This window comes from Tamandua tetradactyla, chromosome 10 (genome assembly GCF_023851605.1).
Source record: "Tamandua tetradactyla isolate mTamTet1 chromosome 10, mTamTet1.pri, whole genome shotgun sequence".
NCBI lineage: Eukaryota > Metazoa > Chordata > Mammalia > Pilosa > Myrmecophagidae > Tamandua > Tamandua tetradactyla.
This window is the reverse complement of record NC_135336.1, coordinates 104279681-104299269: the sequence shown is the minus strand read 5'-3', so window position 1 is coordinate 104299269 and position 19589 is coordinate 104279681. Positions and strand designations below refer to the sequence as shown.

General features: G+C 39.8%; 1 long non-coding RNA gene across 1 annotated transcript in view; it reads left to right on the top strand.

Annotated features, from left to right (window-relative positions):
• Positions 1–4347: 4347 nt before the first annotated feature.
• Positions 4348–19589, top strand: part of LOC143648105 (uncharacterized) — a 55106-nt gene continuing 39864 nt past the window's right edge. Inside the window, exons 1-2 of the long non-coding RNA XR_013158370.1 lie at positions 4348–4450; positions 7188–7229. This is a non-coding gene — a long non-coding RNA (uncharacterized LOC143648105). The remainder of the gene's footprint in view (positions 4451–7187; positions 7230–19589) is intronic.

Sequence of the window (19589 nt, the reverse complement as noted above, 5' to 3'; positions counted from 1 at the left end):
AAGCTTCTCCAGTGCAGAAACTCAAGCAGTTATTGATGATGATACTGCCTACTTGTTGAATGCTGCTATGGTCTAGGAACTTGGCTAAACTCATACCCATATTATCTCATTCATCTTCACATCCCATTTGGAGATAGGTTCTGCTTAGGAGACTTCATGTCTGAGGATGTTAGTGCTCAGGGAGTTTGAGGGCAGAGCACGGAGGACATATGCCTACCTCCTTCCAAGACAAGCACTTCTGCTTCCCTCCTTCAGGGCTTTCTCCCTCTGGCAGCTCCTCACAGAGCAGACATCAATATGTTCTTGGGCCCTGGATGACACCTGGACCTTGTCTCTGGCTGGGAGATGGCAGAGGTGTAAGGTGCACACAGGGGTAATTTGGAAACTAGTGGTAAGAGCTTCACTTTGTCAATGTCAGCTGAGTGACATCTGCAACCTGCATCTCCTTCTGGCCTTCAGATACAAAATGGGAGATGGGATTGCATCCTTCTGGTATAAATACCTAGAATTCTAGATCTTTGTGTGCTGCAGGGTTTTAGGAAAGAAAGAAGCTGTGGAAGGCTAAACAGAGTAAGGAAAAGCTTGATAGAAGAGGCTGGCTGGGGTGTCCCCTACCAGGCCATTGTCTTGTGGGATCTGCTCCAGAATGTGAGCTGGGCCTTGATCCTGCCTGTATGATCCCTGGTCCTGCCCCTAGTGTGAGCTGAGCCCTGGTCCTGTCCCTTGGGTGAACTGAGCCCTGGTCCTGACTCTTGAGTGAGCTGGGCCCTGGTCTTACCCTGGGGTGAGTTGCGCCCTCATGTTACCCTTAGGTGAGCCCAGCCCTGGTCTTGCTCCTGGGAAGTGTCTGAAAATCTGTGATGTCCTAGTGCTGCCCAAGCAAGGTAAGGTAACCCAACCCTCCAGCAGAATCTATTTTCATAGGAGGTCTCAAAGTTGATGCTTTCCCCTCTCTTAGTGGAGCACTTTCCCCTGCTTTCCTTCTTCTGCAGGAATGAATAACTGTGGAAGGACTCCAGAACCTCCCTCTGTCTTACTGATCCCCAAGACATCCGTGGATGAGGGGGCAATGGCTTCCCTACCAAGAGCCCCTCCTAAGTCTGTGGTCTGGCTTCATGTAGACAGAACATCTGCTTCCAGAGCAAGGACCCATAAGGCAGAAACTGGAAGGGAAGGCAAAACAGACTTTGACTCTAGTTTTTCCTCTTCTAAAATGCACAAGAAAAAGTGTAGTAGACACAAAGACATGTGGGAAGAGCAAATGCCACTCAGGGTGCATTTCTGTGTTTTCACAATGCTCCAGCAGGTGGCTGACCTTTCAAGACACCCCATTATCTCCCCTGAAGGATGGCAGCATGCAAAGCTTAGTGCCGTTATTTGCCTTCTTTCAGAGAACTGCTGTGGAAGCAGTTCCCATTTGGATTGTATCCCAAGTAATGCAAGACTTGCCCTTCGGTAGGAAATGCTAAAATCCTGAGTCCTTTATCCCTGTCTTTTCCCTCCCTCCTCTCCTCTTCTGGCTTCATGGAGGTGAGTCTGCCTGGGAGGGTCTTTTCTCAAGGCAGCCATTGGGAATCTGCCTGTGCTTTCCTGACTCCTTCTTCAATTCACTCTGATTTGATGACAGTTGCCTAGAAAACCTGGTGGGTAAAAGCCAGCAACCTAGGTTTGACCGCCATCTGGACTCTAACTAACCCTGTAACCTGGGCCGTGTCCCTTTCCCTCAGAGCCTTCATTTTCTCATCTTCAATAGGGTGAGAATAGCTCCTACCACACGTAGTTGTTGTGAGATGAAAAAGAAATAATGCACGTTCTTCTACCCATTTACCATGAAACCTGATATCCAGGGCTTGCCAAATTTAAAACTACCCTGTGGCACCTTCCTGCCACTACAGGATATTTGTTTTCATTTTCTAAGTTGCCAACATGCAGTATACCAGAAATGGACTGTCTTTTTACAATGGGGATTTATTAACTGACAAGTTTATAGTTCCGAGGCAATGCAAATGTCCAAACCAAGGCATCAGCAGGTGATGCTTTCCTCTGAAGGCTGACTACAGGCAATCTGGGACTCCTCTGTCACATGGCAAGGTGCATGGCAGGACTGCTGGTCTGTCCCATCTCTCCCAGGTTTCATTGCTTTTGGCTTCTGGCTTCTTTGTCTGTGGCATTCTTTCTCACCTTCTCTGTCTTTATCTCTGTCTTTTGTCTCTCTTAGCTTCTGTGTGTCTTTCTCTCTGAATTTCATCTCTTATAAAGAACTCCAGCAAGATGATTAAGACCCACATGAGGCATACCTCAACTGATATAACCTAATCAAAGCTCCCATCCATAGTAGGTCCACACACAGTAATGGATTAGCTTTGAGAACATGATCTTTTCTGGGGTATACACAGCTTCAAACCATCACAGTGTTACAGAGATGTCTTCTTGATGGAGTCCTGACACAAATCAGTTGGGGAATTATGGATGAGGGAAAGCACTGCAAAACTGGGATCTACCCGTGAGACTGATCCTGCTTCCCTGCCTTCCTTTAGTCTGTGGATTTTCATTCTTTCCCGCTGGACACTGGATCTTGTGCATTAATGTCGGGTCAGCACCAGGTAGCAAGATATTCCTGCTGTGGTGGCTTGACCACTCCTTCTTCTGGGCCCTGAACAGGCCCTGCATGCAGGAATATCTCCCAGACTTCGAGGATGAACCCACAGCCCCTGACCAGCCTGGAGAACATTCAAGTTGCTCCTTTCCCAGCACTGAGGAAGCTCTGCAGTTCATTCTTGATTTCCTTTGGTATTTCCCCAACTCTTCCCCTACCTTTTGAAATCTTCCCTCTTTTTACTATCTCAAGTGGTCTCCCATTAAATCAAAGTCATGGTCTGTATGCTCTAGTTACCGAGAAGATGAAAGTTTTAAAAATTCTAAAATATTTTTGTAATAACCTATTTCTAATTTCAGAAGATCATAGAGATGACTGGGATAAACAAATGCTAAAAATTAGTAGCGGTTTACAAAAATGCTCAAACCAAGATCTTTCTGTCCTGCCCATTCTAAACTCGGTCATTAATTTCTAGACCTGTCTTCGGTTTTCTCTGGTTTCCCTTTTGCCTTTTTTTGTGCACAGCTAACAGACTTCTGAGTTCTTGGTAGTCTAGGGACTAGGCTGCTGGCGAGCAATTATAGCCAAGCCATTCTTTCAGGTACAGGCTGTGCTTTGTTTTATATGCCCTCTGGGCTTACTCAGCACTTCCAAGCTTCCAGGCAGAATTTGTCACCAAGAGGCTTATGACTTTGTGCACAGAGATGTTAACTGCAGGTGAATGAACATCTTCTTTGGCCTGACCCATGGTGGGTGAAGGCACCTTCTATGCTGTTGACTCACCTTCAGTTGCTGGCAGTGTGGTTGGGGGCAGCCAGGGTGGGGATTAGGTGCGGTAGGATTGGAATGGGGGTGTTCCACCTAGTTTGCTTCTCCTGACTCTTTGGCCCTGGTGAATCCCTTAGCAGTCCAAGGAGAGGATGAAGCCTTGGGGACTGTTTGTCTTAGATGCTATTTGCCATCATTCACTGGGTCCGGCCTCATCCAAGGACTGTTTGCCTGGCTGGCTGACTGCATTTCTCATCTTGGGTTTCTCACTTCAGCCACCATGGCTGTTTGCTTATTTCCTATGAGGAAGGATCTGTGCTAAGGCTCAGAGGGTTTTATAGGGTTGCTCTTGGTGGCCTCAGTGTAGGTAAAAAGTTAAGGGCAACATGAATGGAATAGAGATGGGGTTATTGGTGTTTTTAGTAAGGAAGCGACAACAATGCTCTGCTTGGAAAATTATTAACTAATTGTTGTTAATAATTTTTTATATAATACTAGTTGATGAAGTTCTATTTTTCTTGTGTGTGTGTGAAGTTATGTGTGAATTATGGAAGGAAGTACGGTTGGCATGGGGGGTGCTGTCCAGACAGGCACAGGAAGAGGGAGGTGACAATGTAGAATCAGGACTCAGGGAATTAGACCTCATCATACCCTTGCCAAGCCTGGCGTCAATCAGAAGTGGAAGGGAAATTACAGTGAGGTTTAAGGTGGCAGATGGTATTTGCCTTCCACTGTCGCTCTTCTGCAAGGTGATTTTGCCACCTTTCTCAAGAGCCCTTGAATCTGGGGTGGGGGTGGGGGAGGTGGGCTGTGAATGATCCGGACCAACAGAGGATGGGGAAAAAACTCAGTTCCTGGTGTTGCTCTTAAGTGAGAAGCATTGGCTTTTTTGCTTCCTGGAAGCCTTGCTCTGGAAGAAGTATGACTATATCGATATGGACAAAGTCTCAGGGAGGCCCGGGAGAATGAGTCACCCCTGGAGACAGAGCACGCCAAGGAGCCTGGAACCCCAGCACCCAGTGGCTGCCACATGGATCAGAAGTAGAATGTCCATCATGCTCTTCCTGAATGCCTACCCTTGAAACTGTGAGCAAATCAACATTATTTCCAGCCTAAGTTTGGGAAGGTTTAGGATGCAGCAATATAACCTGGATGATTTGGTCAGCAATAGACTGGCCACCAGATGGGGTGGAGGATGAAGCACAGTCGATTTCAAAAGGAATGAGGCCAATAACAGGTGCATGAATATTTCAGCTGCATTCTCGGGTGAAAGTCTATGGTCCTCAGTCAAGTCTGGCTGAAGCCCCCAAATCACTTCCTCTGGTTGTGTGAGTGGGGGGTGAGCCAGAGTAATTTGAATAACAAACACACCCAGTCTACATGATGAACGTGGATTATATTCATGGCACCAGTCAGATAATCCATACCGAGCATGCACCTGTGAGGTGTCCCACTGTTGCGAGGTATGCCAAGACGGGGGAGTCACACAGAGGTCACTTCAGGAATTTACAGTGCAGTGGGCAATCCCAAGAAATCTCTGCAAGGGAAATTTTCATAGATCACAGCCCATATCAAGTCTGCCCCACCAGGAGCTCACCATGTTGGTTTGGGGAGCAGATACCTGGAGCCTCCTCTGGGAATTCTTAGCAGAGGTAACTTATGAGCTTCAGCCTGTCATCAACACTGGCAGGAGGCTAGTTCCACCTGAATCCAAGTGAGTGACAGGCCCACACTTACACAAGCCCCTTTCCCTTGAGGAGTAGGGAGATGAATTTGGGGATCAAAACCCTGAACTCCCCTGACTCACCTGCCAAGGCCGACTTCTGTTTCTGGGAAGGAAGGACTACCTCAACTTCCCTATAATTTGGTCCCTCCCCTTCCTAGTAACATGTGACATAGAGTGAGAGAAGGAGCCCAAGTACTTTTCTTCTGGAGGATACTCATCTTATTGTGGGATTGTGCGTTTGGTCCTGGACTAAAGATGGCACTGTTAGTTTATACAATAAAACCTCAGTATCTTTAATAGTAGAGCATTAAAAGGGAGTTACACATTATCAAGGCAGTCCTCAAATATCATTTAATTAATAGTTTAATCAAAGCTGCTTATGAGAAGTTGAATTGAAATTTCCTTTTTTTCTCAATTTGTTTAAGGCCTGTGTATCCAGCATGATATAGTCAACTCTTCAGCAGGGAATGGGATGAGCTGTAAAGCATGTGATCATTTTGATGACTAATGGAGATTTGATCGTGTTTGATTAAATACCAGCAGAGCATAGTCAAATTTTTATCAAACTATACATGGGAAGTTCAGGCTGCCCATCCAAATTTATTCATGGTCCCATATTATGACAGTAGAGAACAGAGATAAGGGATGAAGCTTCCTTCCTATGTTGTTAGAACCACAGCATTAAGTGACATGACAAGGATTTTTTCTTACCTATTGTCACTCTGAGGGCCATATAGATTATTTATTTATTTTATTTTAATTTTTTGATTTTTTTTGTTAGAGAAGTTGTGGGTTGACAAAACAATCACGCATAAAATTCAGAATTCCCACAGACCACCCAACCACCAATACCTTGCATTGGTGTGAAACATTTGTTACAACTGATAACAACACTTTTTAATAATTGTGCTATATTTTAAACACTAGTTAGCTTTGTTAACAATTGATGAAATATTATTAAAATTATACTATTATCTATCATCCATAATTTACATTAAGTGTATTTATCCCATATACCACTCTATTTTAACACCTTGTATTAGTATTGCACTTTGTTATAATTCATGAAAGAACATTTTAACACTTGTGCTGTATAAACTACAGTCCCCTTCATCCACAACGGGGTTCACTGTGTTGTAGAGTCCTTTGTCTTATCTTTTAACTTTTATTTTCATAATATATACATCCTAAAGTTTCCCTTCTTAACCAGTTTCACCTCTATAGCTCAGTGCTATTGATTATACATACAATGGTGTCATCACCACCATCCATTACCAAGCCTTTATCATCAATCTAAATGGAAATTCTGTCCAAGTTAAGCAAACTTCCTATTCTCTAACCTCAATCTATCTCCTGGTAACCTATATTCTAGATTCTAATTCTATGAGTTTGCTTGTTATGAGTAGTTCATATTAGTGAGATTGTGCAATACTTGTCCTTCTGTGTCCGGCTTATTTCACTCAACATAATGTCCTCAAGGTTCACTCATGTAGTTGCACATATCAGGACTTCATTCCTTTTTTTGGCTGGATAATATTCCACTGTATGCATATACCACATTTTGTTTATACATTCATCAGTTAATAGACACTTGAGTTGCTTCCATCTTTTGGCAATTGTGAATAATGCTGCAGTGAACGTCGATATCCAAATATCTGTTTGAGTCCCTGTTTTCAGTTCTTCTAGATATATACCTAGTAGCGGGATTACTGGATCATATTGTAATTATATACTTAGCTTCCTTAGGAACTTGGTGCCAAACTGTCTTCCACAGCATCTGTATATTTTACATTCCCCACCAGCAAAGAATGAGTGTTCCTATTTCTCCACGTTATTCTAACACTTGTAGTTTTCTGTTTTCTTTTTTTTAATAGTGGCCATTCTAGTAGTTGTGCAATGATATCTCATTGTTTTGATATACATTTCCCTAATAGCTAGTGATGTTGAGCATCTTTTTAATGTATTTTTTAGTGATTTATATTTCCTCTTTGGACAAATGTCTATTCGAGTCCTTTGCCCTTTTTAAATTTTGGTTGTCTTTTCATTGCTCATTTGTAGGATCTAGTCATATATTCTGGATTTTTTTTTTTTTTTTAGATGCATAGTCCGGGAATTAAACCTGGGTCTCCTGCATGGAAGGTGAGCATTCTACCACTGAACCACTCTTGCACCCCCCTTTTTTTCTACTTAGATTCTTTTTCTTTCTTTCTTTCTTTTTATTTTTTGTATGCTGTATGGCAGGGGCCACATTTCATTCTTTTTCCATGAGAGTATCCTGTTATTGCAGAACCATTTGTTGAATTTTTGTTTGTTTGTTTACTTGTGTTTGTTAGGAAGGGCATGTGCTGGGAATTGAACCCGGGTCTCCCACATGGCAGGTGAGAATTCTACCACTGAACTACCCTTGCATCCCCTATATTCTGGATTTTAAACCCTTATCAGATATGTGGTTTCCAGATATTTTCTTCCGTAGGGTAGGTTGGCTTTTCACTTGTGTGACAAAGTTCTTTGATGCACAGAAGTTTTTAATTTTGAGAAGGACCCATTTATCTATTTTTTTCTTTCATTCCTTGTGCTTTGGGTGTAAAGTCTAAGAAATCATTGCCTACCACAAGACCTTAAGATAATACCCTTTGTTTTCTTCTAGGAGTTTTATAGTTTGGATTCTTATATTATATTTAGGTCTTTGACCCAGTTTGAGCTAGATTTTAGCATATTGGGTGGGGTAGGTGTCCTCTTTCATTCCTTTGCATATGAATATCAAGTTCTCATACAACTTTTGTTGAAGAGGCTATTCTTTCCCAATTGAGTTGACTTGGCAAATTTGTAAAAAGTCAATTGGCCATAGATGTTAGGAGCTATTTCTGAACTCTCAATTCAATTCCATTGGTCAATGTGTCTATTTTTATGCCAGTACCATACTATTTTGGCCACTTTAACTTTGTAATATGCTTTAAAGTCCAGAGGTATGAACCCTCAAATTCATTCTTCTTTTTCAAGATGTTTTTGACTATTCAGGGCCCTTTACTCTTCCAAAAAATTTGGTAATTGACTTTTCATTTCTGCAAAGTAGAATTGGTATTTTGACTGGGTTTGTGTTGAATCTGTAAATCAACTTGGGTAGAATTGACATCTTAATGATATTTAGTCTTCCAATCTATGAACATGGAATGTCCTTCAATTTATTTAGGTTTTCTTTGATTTCTTATAGCAATGTTTAGTAGTCTTTTGTGTAGAATTCCTTTACATCGTTTGGTAATTTTTTCCCTAGATATTTGATTCTTTTACTTGCTGTTGTAAATGGAGTTTTTTTTTCCCCTTGATTTTCTCTTCAGATTTTTCATTACTAGTGTATGGAAATACTACTGATTTTTGCATGTTTATCTTGTATCCTGCCACTTTGCCAAACATGTTTATTATCTCTAGTAGCTTTATTGTAGATTTTTAAGGACTTTCTCTATGCAGATTGTGTCACCTGCAAATAGTGAAAGTTTTACTTTTTCCTGTACAGTTTGGATGCCTTTATTTCTTTTTCATGTTGTGGAAAGAAATTCCAGCGCAATGTTGAATAACAGTGGTTACAGTGGACATCCTTGTCTTGTTTCAGATCTTAGAGGGAAAGATTTCTGTCTTTTGACATTGAATACAATGATAGCTGTGGGTATTTAATATATACCTTTTATCATGTTGAGGAAGTTTCCTTTTTTTCTTGTTTTTTGAAGTGTTCTTATCAAGAAAAGATGCTGGATTTTGTCAAATGCCTTTTCTGCATCAATCAAGATGATCGTGTGTTTTTTTACCCTTTTTCTTGTTAATGTGTGTATTACATTAATTGATTTTCATATGTTGAACCACCCTTGCATACCTGGGATAAAACCCACTTGATTATGGCAATTGCTTTTAATGTGCTGTTGGATTCAATTTGCTTGTATTTTGAGAATTTTTGTATCTATATGTGTAAGAGAAATTGGTCTGAAATCTTTATCCGGATTTTGTTTTAGGGTGATGTTGGCCTCATAGAATGAGTTTGGTAGTATTTTCTCCTCTTCATTTTTTGGGAAGAGTTGAGCAGGATTGGCATTAATTCTTCTTTGAATGATTAATAGAATTCACCTGTGAAGTCATCTGGTCTCGGGCTTTTTTGGGGGAGATTTTTGATGACTGATTCAATCTCTACTTGTAATTGGTCTGTTGAGGTCTTCTATTTCTTCTAGAGTTAGTAGAAGTTGTTTATGTGTGTTTCAGTTTTACTAATGCTGCTGGAATTCAGTATACCAGAAACAAATTGGCTTTTACAAAGGGGACTTATTAGCTTACAAATGTGCAGTTCTAAGGCCATGAAAATTTCTAAATTAAGGAATCAGCAAGAGGATACTGTTACTCAAGAATGGCAGATCATGTCCGGAGTTTCTCTGTCACATGGGAAGGCACATGGTGAAGTCTGCTGGCCCTTCTCTCCTGGGTTGGTTTCAAAATGATTTTTCTCCTCTGGGTCCTTCTGGTTTTTCCTGGGGTGTTTTCCTTCTTCAAGAATATGGGGTCCTCTCTTCTCCAGGACAAACTTTGGATTTCATCTCTTAGCTTAGTAGCTTCCAGGGTGCTTTCCCTCTCCAAGTCTCTCTGGGTCACTTCGTATCTTCTTTAAGTTTCTCTGGGGCAAACTCTGGATCTCTTAGCTTAGCATTCCCCAGGGCATTTTCCTTCATTGCTTCTCTAAAACTCTCTCAGTTCTGAGTGTGCTCTCTTAAAGGACTCCAGTAAGGGGATTAAGACAAACTTTAAATGGGTGGGGTCACATCTTCATGGAAACAACCTAATCAAAAGACCATCCTACAATAGGTCTGCCCTCACATGATGGGATTAAAAGAACATGGCTTTTTATTGGGGCACATAACAGTTTCAAACCAGCACAGTGTACTTCTAGGAATTTGTATTTTTCATTGTCTAACATGTTGGCATACAGCTCTTGATAGTATCCTTTTATGATCCTTTTATTTCTGTGGGGTCAGTAGTAATGTCTCTCCTCTCATTTATTTGTCTTATCTCTTTTTTTCTTTGTCAGTTTGGCTAAGGGTTTGTTAATTTTATTGATCTTCTCAAAGAATTAATTTTGGCTCTGGTGATTCTATTGTTTTTTATTCTCAATTTCATTTATTTCTGCTCTAAATTTTATTATTTCTTTTCTTCTGCTTTCTTTGAGGTTAGATTGGCATCCTTTTTGTAGCAAAGACTTAACTGCAGGTTAGCTCTTCCTTTTTTAATGTAAGAGTTTAGAGCTATAAATTTCCTTCTCAGCTCTGCCTTTGCTGCATCCTATAAGTTTTTTTTTAATTTTTTATTTTTTTATTAATGGAAAGAAAGAAAAAAGAAAAGAAGAAGAAAAATAAATAAATAAAAAAAGAAATTAACACAACATTTAGAAATCATACCATTCTACATATGCACTCAGTAATTCTTAACATCATCACATAGATGCATGATCATCGTTTCTTAGTACATTTGCATCGGTTTAGAGGAACTAGCAACACAACAGAAAAAGATATAAAATGTTAATATAGAGAAAAGAAATAAAAGTAGTAATGATAGTAAAAAATAACAACAACAAAAAACCCTATAGCTCAGATGCAGCTTCATTGAGTGTTTTAACATGATTACTTTACAATTAGGTATTATTGTGCTGTCCATTTTTGAGTTTTTGTATCTAGTCCTGTTGCACAGTCTGTATCCCTTCAGCTCCAATTACCCATTGTCTTACCCTGTTTCTAACTCCTGCTGGACTCTGTTACCAATGACATATTCCAAGTTTATTCTCGAATGTCCGTTCACATCAGTGGGACCATACAGTATTTGTCCTTTAGTTTTTGGCTGGACTCACTCAGCATAATATTCTCTAGGTCCATCCATGTTATTACATGGTTCATAAGTTTATCTTGTCTTAAAGCTGCATAATATTCCATCGTACGTATATACCACAGTTTATTTAGCCATTCTTCTGTTGATGGATATTTTGGCTGTTTCCATCTCTTTGCAATTGTAAATAACGCTGCTATAAACATTGGTGTGCAAATGTCCATTTGTGTCTTTGCCCTTAAGTCCTTTGAGTAGATACCTAGCAATGGTATTGCTGGGTCATATGGCAATTCTATATTCAGCTTTTTGAGGAACTGCCAAACTGCCTTCCACAGTGGTTGCACCATTTGACATTCCCACCAACAGTGGACAAGTGTGCCTCTTTCTCCGCATCCTCTCCAGCACTTGTCATTTTCTGTTTTGTTGATAATGGCCATTCGGGTGGGTGTGAGATGATATCTCATTGTGGTTTTGATTTGCATTTCTCTAATGGCCAGGGACATTGAGCATCTCTTCATGTGCCTCTTGGCCATTTGTATTTCCTCTTCTGGTAGGTGTCTGTTCAAGTCTTTTTCCCATTTTGTAATTGGGTTTGCTGTCTTTTTGTTGTTGAGTTGAACAATCTCTTTATATATTCTGGATACTAGACCTTTATCTGATATGTCATTTCCAAATATTATCTCCCATTGTGTAGGCTGTCTTTCTACTTTCTTGATGAAGTTCTTTGATGCACAAAAGTGTTTAATTTTGAGGAGCTCCCATTTATTTATTTCTTTCTTCAGTGCTCTTGCTTTAGGTTTAAGGTCCATAAAACCACCTCCAATTGTAAGTTTCATAAGATATCTCCCTACATTTTCCTCTAACTGTTTTATGGTCTTAGACCTAATGTTTAGATCTTTGATCCATTTTGAGTTAACTTTTGTATAAGGTGTGAGATGCGGGTCTTCTTTCATTCTTTTACATATGGATATCCAGTTCTCTAGGCACCATTTATTGAAGAGACTGTTCTGTCCCAGGTGAGTTGGCTTGACTGCCTTATCAAAGATCAAATGTCCATAGATGAGAGGGTCTATATCTGAGCACTCTATTCGATTCCATTGGTCGATATATCTATCTTTATGCCAATACCATGCTGTTTTGACCACTGTGGCTTCATAATATGCCTTAAAGTCCGGCATCACGAGACCTCCAGCTTCGTTTTTTTTCCTCAAGATGTTTTTAGCAATTCGGGGCACCCTGCCCTTCCAGATAAATTTGCTTATTGTTTTTCTAATTCTGAAAAATAAGTTGTTGGTATTTTGATTGGTATTGCATTGAATCTGTAGATCAGTTTAGGTAGGATTGACATCTTAATTATATTTAGTCTTCCAATCCATGAACACGGTATGCCCTTCCATCTATTTAGGTCTTCTGTGATTTCTTTTAGCAGTTTTTTGTAGTTTTCTTTATATAGGTTTTTTGTCTCTTTGGTTAAATTTATTCCTAGGTATTTTATTCTTTTAGTTGCGATTGTAAATGGGATTCGTTTCTTGATTTCCCCCTCAACTTGTTCATTACTAGTGTATAGAAAAGCTACAGATTTTTGAATGTTGATCTTGTAGCCTGCTACTTTGCTGTACTCATTTATTAGCTCTAGTAGTTTTGTTGTGGATTTTTCCGGGTTTTCGACGTATAGTATCATATCGTCTGCAAACAGTGATAGTTTTACTTCTTCCTTTCCAATTTTGATGCCTTGTATTTCTTTTTCTTGTCTAATTGCTTTGGCTAGAACTTCTAACACAATGTTGAATAATAGTGGTGATAGTGGACATCCTTGTCTTGTTCCTGATCTTAGGGGGAAAGTTTTCAATTTTTCCCCATTGAGGATGATATTAGCTGTGGGTTTTTCATATATTCCCTCTATCATTTTAAGGAAGTTCCCTTGTATTCCTATCCTTTGAAGTGTTTTCAACAGGATGTTGAATCTTGTCGAATGCCTTCTCTGCATCAATTGAGATGATCATGTGATTTTTCTGCTTTGATTTGTTGATATGGTGTATTACATTAATTGATTTTCTTATGTTGAACCATCCTTGCATACCTGGGATGAATCCTACTTGGTCATGATGTATAATTCTTTTAATGTGTTGTTGGATACGATTTGCTAGAATTTTATTGAGGATTTTTGCATCTATATTCATTAGAGAGATTGGCCTGTAGTTTTCTTTTTTTGTAATATCTTTGCCTGGTTTTGGTATGAGGGTGATGTTGGCTTCATAGAATTAATTAGGTAGCTTTCCCTCCACTTCGATTATTTTGAAGAGTTTGAGGAGAGTTGGTACTAATTCCTTCTGGAATGTTTGATAGAATTCACATGTGAAGCCGTCTGATCCTGGACTTTTCTTTTTAGGGAGCTTTTGAATGACTAATTCAATCTCTTTACTTGTGATTGGTTTGTTGAGGTCATCTATTTCTTCTTGAGTCAAAGTTGGTTGTTCATGTCTTTCCAGGAACCCGTCCATTTCATCTAAATTGTTGTATTTATTAGCGTAAAGTTGTTCATAGTATCCTGTTATTACCTCCTTTATTTCTGTGAGGTCAGTAGTTATGTCTCCTTTTCCATTTCTGATCTTATTTATTTGCGTCCTCTCTCTTCTTCTTTTTGTCAATCTTGCTAAGGGCCCATCAATCTTATTGATTTTCTCATAGAACCAACTTCTGGTCTTATTGATTTTCTCTATTGTTTTCATGTTTTCAATTTCATTTATTACTGCTCTAATCTTTGTTATTTCTTTCCTTTTGCTTGCTTTGGGATTAGTTTGCTGTTCTTTCTCCAGTTCTTCCAAGTGGACAGTTAATTCCTGCATTTTTGCCTTTTCTTCTTTTCTGATAAAGGCATTTAAGGCAATAAATTTCCCTCTTAGCACTGCCTTTGCTGCGTCCCATAAGTTTTGATATGTTGTGTTTTCATTTTCATTCGCCTCTAGGTATTTACTAATTTCTCTTGCAATTTCTTCTTTGACCCACTTGTTGTTTAAGAGTGTGTTGTTGAGCCTCCATGTATTTGTGAATTTTCTGGCACTCCACCTATTATTGATTTCCAACTTCATTCCTTTATGATCCGAGAAAGTGTTGTGTATGATTTCAATCTTTTAAAATTTGTTAAGACTTGCTTTGTGACCCAGCATATGGTCTATCTTTGAGAATGATCCATGAGCACTTGAAAAAAAGGTGTATCCTGCTGTTGTGGGATGTAATGTCCTATAGATGTCTGTTAAGTCTAGCTCATTTATAGTAATATTCAGATTCTCTATTTCTTTATTGATCCTCTGTCTAGATGTTCTGTCCATTGATGAGAGTGGTGAATTGAAGTCTCCAACTATTATGGTATATGTGTCTATTTCCCTTTTCAGTGTTTGCAGTGTATTCCTCATGTATTTGGGGGCATTCTGGTTCGGTGCATAAATATTTATGATTGTTATGTCTTCTTGTTTAATTGTTCCTTTTATTAGTATATAGTGTCTTTCTTTGTCTCTTTTAACTGTTTTACATTTGAAGTCTAATTTGTTGGATATTAGTATAGCCACTCCTGCTCTTTTCTGGTTGTTATTTGCGTGAAATATCTTTTCCCAACCTCTCACTTTCAACCTATATTTATCTTTGGGTCTAAGATGTGTTTCCTGTAGACAGCATATAGAACATCCTGTTTTTTAATCCATTCTGCCAGTCTATGTCTTTTGATTGGGGAATTCAGTCCATTAACATTAAGAGTTATTACTGTTTGGATAATATTTTCCTCTACCATTTTGCCTTTTGTATTATATATATCATATCTGACTTTCCTTCTTTCTACACTCTTCTCCATATCTCTCTCTTCTGTCTTTTTGTATCTGACTCTAGTGCTCCCTTTAGTATTTCTTGCAGAGCTGGTCTCTTGGTCACAAATTCTCTCAGTGACTTTTTGTCTGAGAATGTTTTAATTTCTCCCTCATTTTTGAAGTACAATTTTGCTGGATATAGGAGTCTTGGTTGGCAGTTTTTCTCTTTTAGCAACTTAAATATATCATCCCACTGTCTTCTAGCTTCCATGGTTTCTGCTGAGAAATCTACACATAGTCTTATTGGGTTTCCCTTGTATGTGATGGATTGCTTTTCTCTCGCTGCTTTCAAGATCCTCTCTTTCTCTTTGACCTCTGACATTCTAACTAATAAGTGTCTTGGGGAACGCCTATTTGGGTCTAATCTCTTTGGGGTGTGCTGCACTTCTTGGATCTGTAATTTTAGGTCTTTCATAAGAGTTGGGAAATTTTCAGTGATAATTTCTTCCATTAGTTTTTCTCCTCCTTTTCCCTTCTCTTCTCCTTCTGGGACACCCACAATACGTATATTTGTGCGGTTCATATTGTTCTTGAGTTCCCTGATACCCTGTTCGAATTTTTCCATTCTTTTCCGGATAGTTTCTGTTTCTTTTTGGAATTCAGATGTTGTATCCTCTAAATCACTAATTCTATCTTCTTTCTCTTTAAATCTATCATTGTAGGTATCCATTGTTTTTTCCATCTTTTCTACTTTATCCTTCACTTCCATAAGCTCTGTGGTTTGTTTTTTCGGTTTTTCTATTTCTTCTTTTTGTTCATTCCTTGCCTTTTTCATGTCCTCCCTCAATTTACTGATTTGGTTTTTGAAGAGGTTTTCCATTTCTGTTCGTATATTCAGCATTAGTTGTTTCAGCTCCTGTATCTCATTTGAACTATTGGTTTGTTCCTTTGACTGGGCCATATTTTCAATTTTCTGAGCGTGATCCGTTATCTTCTGCTGGCGTCTGGGCATTTAGTCAGATTTCCCTGAGTGTTGGACCCCACATGTTGTAAGATTTTTCTGTGAAATCTCTGGGTTCTGTTTTTCTTATCCTGCCCAGTAGGTGGCGCTCGTGGCACACGCTTGTCTACGGGATCCACCAGTAAAAGTTGCTGTGGGTCCTTTAACTCTGGAAAACTCTTGCCGTAGGGGAGGTTTGGCAGCCGAAGCGTCTTGGAAGAGTGCCAGCCAGCCCAGGGGTCCAAACGCGGGGAGGGTCGCCGGTCGCCGCAGCACGTGACAGCGCCCGACCAAATTTCCTAGTCGGCCCGGGGCGCCAAGCGTGGCGGGAGGGCGCCAGCTGTCGCAGCCCGGGAGAGTGCACCGTTCCCAGCTGGACCGGGGAGTCACGTGTTTGGAAGGGACCCCCTGGTCACTGTTCTCCACAGTCTGGGGATTTCTGACCCAACTCTTTCAGTTGGTCTGGGGGGCCTCGCGTGGTGGGGACGCCAGCCGCTGCGGCCTGAGGGGACCGCCTGCCCAATTCTGCCAGCTGGCCTGGGAAAGAGTAAGGGAGGGACTCCGGCTGCTTGCTGTCCCGCCCAGGAAAGCCTGCGTCCCTCGGTGTTCTCACCGGAGCTGGTTCTCCCAGACAGTCAGCTGTTCCAGGATGGGGTACGCTGTCCCTTTGATCTCCATCGTGGCTCTGGGAGCTGCTCTGTATTGTCTCCACTCCCCCAGTAGCTGTTCTGGAGGAGGAAAGGTGAGGGCGGCAAGGCTGTCGAGGCTGGTGGTGGAGGAGCCAGTGAAGGCGGGGGAAGAGGGCACCATGGTGTTTGGAGAGCCGCTGGAGCAGGAAGGGGAAGAGGGGAGAAGGAGGGCGGGTGGGTCGGCTGCTGCGGGGCGTGGGCGCCGCGTGGCGGGCCAGCGGAGAAAGAGAGGGCTGCATCCTATAAGTTTTGATATGTTGTGTTCTCATTTTCATCCACCTTGAGATATTTACTTATTTCCCTTGCAATTTCTTCTTTGACCCACTGATTGTTTAAGAGTGTGTTAACTTCCATATATTTGTGAATTTTCCAGTTCTCTTCCTGTCATTGATTTCCAGCTTCATTCATTATGATCAGAGAAAATGCTTTCTATAACCTTAGTCTTTTAAAATTTATTGAGATTTGTTTTGTTATCCAACATGTGATCTATCATGGAGAATGATCCGTTCACACTTATGAAGAATGTGTATCCTGCTGTTTTGGGGTGCAATGTTCTGTATATGTCTGTTAGATCCGATTCATTTATCATATTATTCAAGTTCTCGGTTTCCTTATTGATCCTCTGAGTAGATGTTCTCTTTATTGATGAGAGTGGTATATTGAAGTCTCCATCTATTATTATAGAGCTGTCTAGTTTTCCTTTCAGTTTTGCTGGTATTTGCCTCATGTATTTTGGGTTGCCATGGTTAATTGCATATGTACTTATGATTTATTTCTTCTTGTGGGTTTCCCTTTTAATTAGTATGGTGCCCTTCTCTGTCTCTTTGCATTTAAAGTTTATTTTGTCCAACATTAGTATAGCTATCCCATTTCTTTTTTGGTTATTGTTTGCATGGAATATCTTTTTCCAACTTTCACTTTTAATCTATTTGTGTCTTTGGGTATAAATTGTGTCTCTTGTAAACCACATATAATTAGAGCATGATTTTTAAAATCTATTCTGCCAGTCTGTGTCTTTTGATTGGGGTGTTTACACAATATTATTACTATAAAAGCTGAGCTTCAATTATTCTATCCTATATCTTTTCTTTTTTTTTTTTTTTTTACCCTTTTAGATACCCTTAGGGATAATTTTCATTTCTTTGCATTACCCAAGCCACTCTCTCATGTCTTATGCTTTCAATCTGCAGAATTCCCTTTAATATTTCTTGTACAGCAGATCTCTTATTGAAAAACTCTCAGTTTCTGTTTAACTGTGAATATTTTAAGCTCACCTTCATTTTTTTTTTCTTTTGGGGCATGGTCTGGCAATCGAACCTGGGTCTCCCACATGGAAGGCAAGCATTCTAACCACTGAACTACCCGTGCACCCTCTCCTTCATTTTTGATGGACAATTTTGCTGGATGAAGAATTTTAGGATGGCAGTTTTTTCCTTCACTATGTTAAATATATCATGCTTCTGCCTTCTTGCCTCCATGGTTCCTGATGAGAAATTTGCAATATCTCTTATTGTGGATCCCTTGTAAGTGATCAATCACTTTTCCTTGATGTTTTTAGAATTCTTTCTTTATCTTGGCATTTGACATTCTGATTAGTATGTGTCTTGAGGTATGATTTATTCATACCTGTTTGGAGTATGTTGCACTGCTTAAACATGTATATTTATGCCTTTCATAAAAATTGGGGAGCTTTCAGTCATTATTTCCTTAAATATTCTTTTTACCACTTTTCCTTATTCTTCTTTTTCTTGGAGATCCATAATGCATATGCTTTTGCCTTTCATTCTGTTATTCAAATTCCTAAGACAATGCTTAATGTTTTCTATTCTTTTCTCTATCTGTTCTTGTGGTAGCAAGATTTTGCTTGTTCTGCTTCTAGCTCACTGATTCTTTCTTCTACCTATTCAAATTTGCTGTTGTATACCTCTATTGTATTTTAAATATTCATTATTATGTCTTTCATTCCCATAAATTTCTATTATTTTTCTATTAATACTTCCATATTCTTCTTTATGCTCAGGCAATATCTTTCTAATATCCTTTATCTTTTTAGCCATATTTTCCTTCATCTCCTTGAATTGATTTAGGACATTGTTTGAACGTCTTTGATAAGTTGTTGCTTAGTCTATGTCTCCTCTAAAGTTTTAATTTTTCTTTTAATGGGTTAGATATTCTTGTTTCTTAGTATGGCTTGTAATTTTTTGCTGGTTTGTAGGTATCTGATTATCTTGATTAGTTTACTCTGAAGGTCAGCTTCTCTCTCTTGCCTAGGGTTTTATTGTTGATTGACTTTGTGTTAAATCTCTTCTTTGATGTTTAATCCACCATTTTTAAACCTTTAGAATAGCCTAGTTTTACTGATCTTTCTTTTTTCAGCTCTTCTTCATCTGTTTCTTGCCCTGAATGTGTGCTACCATTGTTAAGATTGTATTTTTTGTGCATTGTTTCACCACAAGGAAAAAGATTATTTTTCTCAATTCCTTCTCTGTACTGTTTGTTTTTGTGTGGAATTTTCTCTCTAACTCCTGTGATTTTTTAAAATTCTCTTCCTCACTTAGTGACCTACTTTCAGTTCTGGGAACCTCCTGTCTCACAGCAGTTTAATTTAACTCCCATCCCACTTTTTTTTTTCTCTCCCTGAGGCTTTTCTGTCTTTGGTTTCTTCCCTGTTAGGGAACCCCATCCCAGGAAGCCAGATGGGGTTAATCTAGAAAGATGGTTAAATCTAGAGAAGTCCATTTTTCATGTAGGTGGTCCAGCCAACAGAAACAGGATTGAATACACCACTTTCCAGCTGTGGGTTCTCCCCATCCTCACCTCCTGCTGGGTGCCCTTATGCATGTGGCCCTCCACAGCTTGTGTTCCATCCTGGGCTCTGTGGACTTGGGACATGGTGCCTGGATATGTGTGGGGTTCTAGAAAGCTCCATAGATTGTTTTCACTGCTCTCTGGTAAGCCTGCTTCTCCCTCATTCTTCCTTACCTCAGTGAATGGAAACTCCATTCCAAAGACCTGGGCATAGACTTGATGTCCCAACCCACATCTCATCAGTCATCCCATTGATTCTGCCTCCATAGATGTATAGAATATGCACCACCAGTCCTGAGTCCAAGTTGTCCTCTTTCCCAGACTAAATTTATTTTCTCCTAGCTGGTTTCCTGTT